This window comes from Polistes dominula, unplaced genomic scaffold (genome assembly GCF_049000335.1).
Source record: "Polistes dominula isolate Pdom_NZ unplaced genomic scaffold, Pdom_raw_medaka contig_73, whole genome shotgun sequence".
NCBI classification, from domain to species: Eukaryota; Metazoa; Arthropoda; class Insecta; order Hymenoptera; family Vespidae; genus Polistes; species Polistes dominula.
This window is the reverse complement of record NW_028300951.1, coordinates 2,037,415-2,046,332: the sequence shown is the minus strand read 5'-3', so window position 1 is coordinate 2,046,332 and position 8,918 is coordinate 2,037,415.

Below are 8,918 nucleotides of genomic sequence, written 5' to 3'. Positions count from 1 at the left end.
CACACACACACACACACACACATCTAAACACATACGCGTATGTATGAGAATGCATGCTTAAATGCATCCATACGTGCGTGCATCATACATTTTACACATGACGTTCGAATAAACGCGTATAAACATATTACACATACACACACATTTAAATACACTTAATCCCACGTATGTCGAGAATAAAGAAAAAAAAAATTAAATAAATAAAGAAAACAGAAAAAAAATAAAGGTTTAAATTTAAGTGGAAATATACATACACACACACAGCGGGCGTATTATAGTTTTAAGCAAGGGTCACGTATTGTACGTATGTGTTGTAAATAGCCTAAATAAAAATTACATTTAAAACTAATTTAACGTGTTTATTTACGTCCTTTTACAGTTGCATGATTTAATAAATGAGAAAATATTCTTTTTTTTTTTTTTTTTGAGAAAATTAATAATACAAAAGAATCATAATTGTTTATATTAAGGGGACCATCTACTCTGCAATTTAAAAAAATTTTTTTTTTTACATTTTTCGAATGTATATATATGTAGAAATATTGTGTTAAAATTTCAAAAAGATCCGATGTCTCTAACTACATTTTTGGTGCCTGAACGTAACTACCTCGGACCGCTTTCCTGAGCGTTCGGCGCGCACGGACAACTCTTATCTTGTTCAATCCCTTTCTCTTTCATTGTTTATTCAAGCAGTTTTTTTTATTGTAATCTGTATAATCCTTCGTATTGTCAGGTATATTTTTCGGGGGATCAGACATAGAGAAATAAATAACTGTCTGAAGATGATGATATATAGATTATTAAATTATGATGATGTTAATATGCTAATAATTTGAATAAAACGTAGCCCATTGTTGGGCCCATTAATCGGCCAATGATCAACTATGGGCCGATAATAAATGCCGGTAATGGGCCGATAATAAATGCCGGTAATGGGCCGATAATAAATGCCGGTAATGGGCCGATAATAAATGCCGGTAATGGGCCGATAATAAATGCCGGTAATGGGCCGATACTAAATGCCGGTAATGGGCCGATACTAAATGCCGGTAATGGGCCGATACTAAATGCCGGTAATGGGCCGATACTAAATGTTGGTAATGGGCCGATACTAAATGCCGGTAATGGGCCGATACTAAATTCCGGTAATGGGCCGATACTAAATTCCGGTAATGGGCCGATAATAAATGCCGGTAATGGGCCGATAATAAATGCCGGTAATGGGCCGATACTAAATGCCGGTAATGGGCCGATACTAAATGCCGGTAATGGGCCGATACTAAATGCCGGTAATGGGCCGATACTAAATGCCGGTAATGGGCCGATACTAAATGCCGGTAATGGGCCGATACTAAATGCCGGTAATGGGCCGATAATAAATGTTGGTAATGGGCCGATACTAAATGCCGGTAATGGGCCGATACTAAATGCCGGTAATGGGCCGATACTAAATTCCGGTAATGGGCCGATACTAAATTCCGGTAATGGGCCGATACTAAATGCCGGTAATGGGCCGATACTAAATGCCGGTAATGGGCCGATAATAAATGCCGGTAGTGGGCCGATAATAAATGCCGGTAATGGGCCGATAATAAATGCCGGTAGTGGGCCGATACTAAATGCCGGTAATGGGCCGATACTAAATGCCGGTAATGGGCCGATACTAAATGCCGGTAATGGGCCGATACTAAATGCCGGTAATGGGCCGATACTAAATGCCGGTAATGGGCCGATACTAAATGCCGGTAATGGGCCGATACTAAATGCCGGTAATGGGCCGATACTAAATGCCGGTAATGGGCCGATACTAAATGCCGGTAATGGGCCGATACTAAATGCCGGTAATGGGCCGATAATAAATGCCGGTAGTGGGCCGATACTAAATGCCGGTAATGGGCCGATACTAAATGCCGGTAATGGGCCGATACTAAATGCCGGTAATGGGCCGATACTAAATGCCGGTAATGGGCCGATACTAAATGCCGGTAATGGGCCGATAATAAATGCCGGTAATGGGCCGATACTAAATGCCGGTAATGGGCCGATACTAAATGCCGGTAATGGGCCGATAATAAATGCCGGTAGTGGGCCGATACTAAATGCCGGTAATGGGCCGATACTAAATGCCGGTAATGGGCCGATACTAAATTCCGGTAATGGGCCGATACTAAATGCCGGTAATGGGCCGATACTAAATGCCGGTAATGGGCCGATAATAAATGCCGGTAGTGGGCCGATACTAAATGCCGGTAATGGGCCGATAATAAATGCCGGTAATGGGCCGATACTAAATGCCGGTAATGGGCCGATACTAAATGCCGGTAATGGGCCGATAATAAATGCCGGTAGTGGGCCGATACTAAATGCCGGTAATGGGCCGATAATAAATGCCGGTAGTGGGCCGATACTAAATGCCGGTAATGGGCCGATACTAAATGCCGGTAATGGGCCGATACTAAATGCCGGTAATGGGCCGATACTAAATGCCGGTAATGGGCCGATACTAAATGCCGGTAATGGGCCGATAATAAATGCCGGTAGTGGGCCGATACTAAATGCCGGTAATGGGCCGATAATAAATGCCGGTAATGGGCCGATAATAATTGCCGGTAATGGGCCGATAATAATTGCCATTAATGGGCCGGGGTTATCATTTTGATATTGAGCCCTCTATGGGCTATTAGAAAACGTCAATGATCGGCCGTTAGTTGTCATCCTTTGCCCGGCGATTGGCCATCCAAGGGCCTGTTTTCAAACTTTGTATGGGGAATTATTAATATCCCTCGACTTGAACAGAAAAAAAATAAATAAATAAAAGAATAACTCCACCCAAACTTTTCACCTTTACCAACCTCTACCCCAACTTCTTCTTCATATTCTTCTTCTTCCTCTTCCTTTTCCGTGTTGTGTTTACACTTCCCTTATTATTTTCATTTCAATTCTCATTCTAATATCTTCGACAAGGAAACATTTTTATTTCATAAAAAGAAAAAGAAATGAGAAATGTTTAATTGATCATTGAAGTTGAATTTTATAAAATAACAGATTTCCATGTTCTCAACCCTTTTCAAAGTTTGTTTGCATTTTACTTTATTTTCATTTCAACTTGTTCGTACACTTTCGACGGAGACTGTATCTTTCCTTACAAATAGAAAGGGATCATAATATCTCACGATTCATAAAAAAAAAAAAGATAATAATAATTACCATACGTGTTCCATCGACTGGTGTAAGTACCTCAAAACTAAGGCACTGAAGCAAAAATACAAGCATCCTCCGGCACTTTCTAAAGATGTACAGAAAGTGCTAAAGCCTATTTATGAGGATCTGACTAAGACAGAACTGCTGGAAAGATATTTAGGTGGACATACGCAGAATAATAATGAAAGCTTTAATAACTGCGTATGGAACATGGCACCTAAACACCTGTTTAACGGCAAAAAAGTTGTTGAAATTGCGTGCAAAGTTTCAGCATGTATCTTTAACGAAGGATTTCAAACAGTGATGAAGATAATGGAAACGATGGGCATGAAACTTGGGCCAGGAGCGATCGACTTTGCTAAAAGACGCGACGACCGACGTATCGAATCTGCGAACCGTCGAAGCTCTGAATGCTCAAAAGATACCAGATCAAAGTGGAAGAAGGCAAGACTGGAAGAAATTGAAGAATATGAACAAGAAGAAGGTCTATTGTACGGTCCAGGCATCGCAGATTAAGTTTAGGTAAGAATTTTTAACGATTTTGAGTAGAAAAAAAAACTTTAAACGCGTTTATCTCGAAACTATGTTTTGAAATACTAGCTCCATCGTATCGCAAGAACCAGTAAACCGATTCTTATAAAATTTAATCCACATATTCTACACATGAGCTGTAACAAAGTGACGGAGAGTTTTTTCTTATATTTTAATTTTTACTATTTATTTTTAGTCAAAAACAATAAAAAAAAAAAGGTCAAATTTACATTTTTTTTTGTAATTTGTCCACCATTTTTTTATTTATTGATAAAATTTTTATATAAAACTGTCACTTTGTAGCTGAAGTCATACAGAATATAAAACCATTTTACTTTTATGTTTCAGGTAAGCCATTCTCAAGTTCTGATGGAGCTACCAAAGCACTAAAGTTTTAAGGTGTTTTTTTATACTACTGTTTTTGCAATAAAAAATTAATTAAAATGAAAAAATAAAAATTCATTTATATAGTTTAAGACTCAATTTAACAAACCCAACAACTTTTAGATCGATATCTTTTATAGTTTTCTTGGAAAAAATTCGCGAAAATAGCCTTTTTTTTAGGTGCTCAGAGTAGAAGGTCCCCTTAATATGTAATTCTAACGAAATTATGAAATTGACTGAAAAATAATTTGAAATAATGTTATAGTTGTATGACATGATCATGAAAATACAATTGGATTATTAATTAATAAAGAAAAGATAAATTATTTAACGTTAAATACGTACCTAATGTTGATTTAACGCCGTTGTACAATTAAACAATGAATTTTGTCCAACAATAATTTTAATTTAATAAAATCTGATCTGTAAACTTTATACTTTCCCTCTAAATGCCACTTTATGCACGTCGCGCATTCTAGCGGTCGGTACGCGCAACGCGAACGAATTAAATTAAAATGCGCGCCAAATTCGAATTACTTTCTCTGTACGTGTCTCATGAGATAGTTGATTAAATGAATATTTCAATTTACAATCGTTAGAAAAAGAAGATGAAATTAATTGAAGGATAAGGCGAATTGTTCGAAAAAAAAAATGAGAATATTAAATATTAGATGTCAAAGTTTTATTTATAAGTAATTAAATTTAGCACATTTATAGTAAATCTTTTGTCACAATCTCCTCGCCTAAAAAACTATATATGATGAATCGCCAGACTAAAATACGCTTAGAACCCGTACGCAACGTTTACGTTTCCATATTATATACGATCGGCATTATATCACTTGCTCTTTCATAGCATTTAAAATTGAATGGATTATTTTACTTTCGTACAATTTTAATTAGCCAGGTGTACAGTTCACATAAAAACGTTCATTCTTTTCTGTTCTAAAAATCGTTATCGATTATCAATCTGTGTAGTGGTGTCGTTTTTAATGTTATTTATTATTTTTTTCTTCTTCTTCTTCTTCTTCTTCTTCTTTTATTCTATTTTATTTTCTTACATTTTTTTTTTTTTAATTTTCTCCATTTATTTCAAATATTTTAATATAACGTTTAAAATTTTTTTTTTCTCCAGATATTGTAACGCCATACAACGCCAAGGATTTTATTATCAGAAGAGATCAATGTCGATATCGGGGATAAGTTAATTTAATTTTTTTCTCACACCGACATTATTCTTAAAATCTGTAAAGGTCACACATCATTTATCGACAGAAAAAAAAAAAAAGATTTGATGTGCTCCTAAGAGTTCTTACCATTTTTATTATTATTATTATTATTATCATTATTAATATTATTATCATTATCATTATCATTATCATTATTATTATTATCTATTTATTTTTTTTTATTTACTTTTTTGTCATATACGTTAAACGTATATAATGAAAAATTTTATGGAACCTTACAATGCAGGATTTTCTATACATGTGCACTATATTACCAACGAATTATCACGATAATATATTAATAAAATATTGAATAAATATTAAGTCGCCAATTTTCTACCATATTCTTTAATGTTCTTCCTGTGTTCTCATTTATAAGTTCCTAGGTTCTCTTACAACATCCTTTCTTTCTCTCTCTCTCTCTCTCTCTCTCTCTCTCTCTCTTTCACACACATTAGAGGCGGCTTTGTCTTTCTTCTACCCTTAATCATTTCTTAATTCATAACTTATTTCGATTCCCCATTAATCTCATGATCACCCTTTTGCTTTTGTTTTGGCCCTTGTTCTTAAATACTAACAGAAGTCACACATAAAATCATTTTTTGTTTAATATTATTAGAGAAAATATTGACTTATTGTTAACGTAATCAATATGAGATTGCGAGGGCATCCTTACAGCAGATATATAAAGATTGTGTCGACTAAATTTACATTAATTCTCTAGCTACTACGAGATTAATTGAAACCTTTTGTCATTTTGTCAGTCATGTGCAGCAGATAAACGAAAATGAATAATTACATTGAATAAAATATCTATTAAAACAATTAATGACATATTCGATTATCTGCAATGCACATAACTTTTCAAACAATGAAGAGATACCTTTAAAAATGGCTTTGTTTAAAGCCATTATATGACGGCGCTTCGTCCCATAAAATGACTTATAGGATAACCACTTAATTGGTGTTTAGTAGCTAGAGAGAATTGTTTAGTTAATAAGAATTATCGTGGCTAAATTGTAAATCATCTGTACGAGATATTATGAGCTAAATTCATCACACGCAAGGGTCTTCCGATTAATTTAGTACATGTATAGATGGTGTCTGTCTATTATAGTTGTAATGATGAATATCCTTTTATATATACTCCACTTTGAGATCTCATCTTGGCCGGTTTACATAAATTATTATTCATATGTGTTTTACATTTAATCGTGAATATACTATAATATAATAATAATTTGGATATTACAACAGCGATTTAATATAAGAGGTATTATTACAAGACTTGAGCACTTTATCGAGAGACCTTCTCTATATTTAGTTGCAATGTTCATGATCAAATAGTATTAAAGCTGAAGATCATTTTAATTTATTCATAGCTATCAAAAGATTTATTCTCTTTTTCTCTCTCTCTCTCTCTCTCTCTCTCTATAAATATATATATAGATATTTAATCACATAGGTAGTCGAAGGAAAACAAAATAATTATGATAAAAATTTACGTAAAAGCCACATAGAATAACACAAACGATTAGGTTTGCAGGTTTTTTTTTACTTATCCTTGAAAGGGACATATTGAATTTTAATTCTATAAAACGATTCAGTGTTAACAGAATATTTTTTTCTAATTTGTATGTTACGTTATATTCAATTATTAAAATTAAAACGTTAAATTATAAAAATTAACACGTTAGGTGTGTGGCATCATCAGTAAGTAAAACCATAACAATATTTCTTTCAAATTTAATGTACTTTCCTTTGGTATTTTTCTTTTTTTTTGTTCTTTTTCGAATTGGTAAACCCCATATGTCAGTGAAACTATCAATTTATTTTTGTTTTATTTGTTTTCAATATTTCACTGACAAAATGAACTTTTTTTTATCAATTGAACGTAAACCATCATACTGAAATCACCACACTTAACACGTTTGTTTTTATTAAAATTTTTCATATAATATAATAATTATAATTAAGATAAAAATAATAATAATAATAATAATAATAATAATAATAATAATAATAATAATTAAGGTACATCCAAACAAACAGATAAAACTACAAAAATTATCAATGTCTTGAAAGTTTTTCGACCATACGAAAATTAATCAACATACCATAACATTACAACTATGTAATAGCAACTGGGCATACAGCATTGGAGACACTCTTATTTTAAACCTAATAACTTTATGTAAGGCAGAAAATGATGATTGCTAATACTAATACTAATTATAGTACAACAATGATAACAGAGTTTGTTAACACATTCACAACAGGACTTGAATTATCTTATTTTATTATTTGACCATTATTTTACCATCGGTGATTCAACCTGTCGTGAAAGTATTAACTCTCGAAATGATTCTAGTACGCATAATCCAGTAATGGGGTCTATCGTGACTCAAACCAATGTTCTATTATTTATACTTGCAAGTTTCCCCACCCTGCAATTTCATCACCGTCATTACAGTCACTGCTAGAGACTCTAAAACTTGCTACTTTTTCCGTCTCCTTCGTTTACATATTTGATTTTTTGATTTTTTATTCGATATGTCTATTATACACGCATTGTATAGAATTTTGAAGGGGATGAAGTCCTTCAACTTCCGGTTGTTAATGACATACCTCCATTCCAAGGAATGTTTATAAAGACTGAGAGATTATGTAAGAATTATCCTGTAAAATTTAATAGCATCCATTTTGGATGGATTGAACATTCCAATTTATAAATTGACTACAAATTTGACAATATTTTTGAAGTATGAGAGTTGATAATTGAATGAAAAGTTAGCAACGGAAGTAGCTTTTAGTGTACTCTTGGTATTTACAAGATTTCTGCTTGTCAAGATATGATACCTGCTTTTTTTTTTTTTTTTGTGAGAATGACGAGAGTGGGTGTCACTTCCATCCTGGTAGTAATTTCAGAAGACACAAGATTTCTTACATTGGATGATAATATAACAAAATGGTCAGCAAGTCACACCTACTTTGATATTGACTGGAACGGTCCTGAACTATCCAGACTGTTCATTAATTAATCACTACACTTTCTCAAAAGTTTATACAATTACTTGTGGCACAAAGTTTTTAAGAGTAATATCACTCACTCACATAGAATACAATTGAGATTACACACTGTTTGAGACATTGACCTGCTAAGAATTGTCCTTATCGAGCACATGCTATTCAAACGAATAAAACGTTCACATGTTATTCATTTATACTATAATGATACTTTTCTTTCATTCTGTGCAGAGGTGATGATCACTTTACTATTACCACATGTAATTAATCATTCGTCAAAAAAGACAAATTCTTCAGAGACCCCTTTACCGAAATGCAAGGATTAAAATGATGCATATTTATCAAGCAATGTTATCAAAACATCTCATTGTGGAAATGCACTTTGGTTGTTTTTATACAAATAACTTTCTAAGCAAAAATGTCAGCCCTAAATGTATAGCATACGTTCCCCCATTCTTATTATTCTTACGACATATTATTTTATTTTATTTTGTTTTGTTTTGTTTTATTTTATTTTATGACAATACAACCAATCTTTTCAAGTTT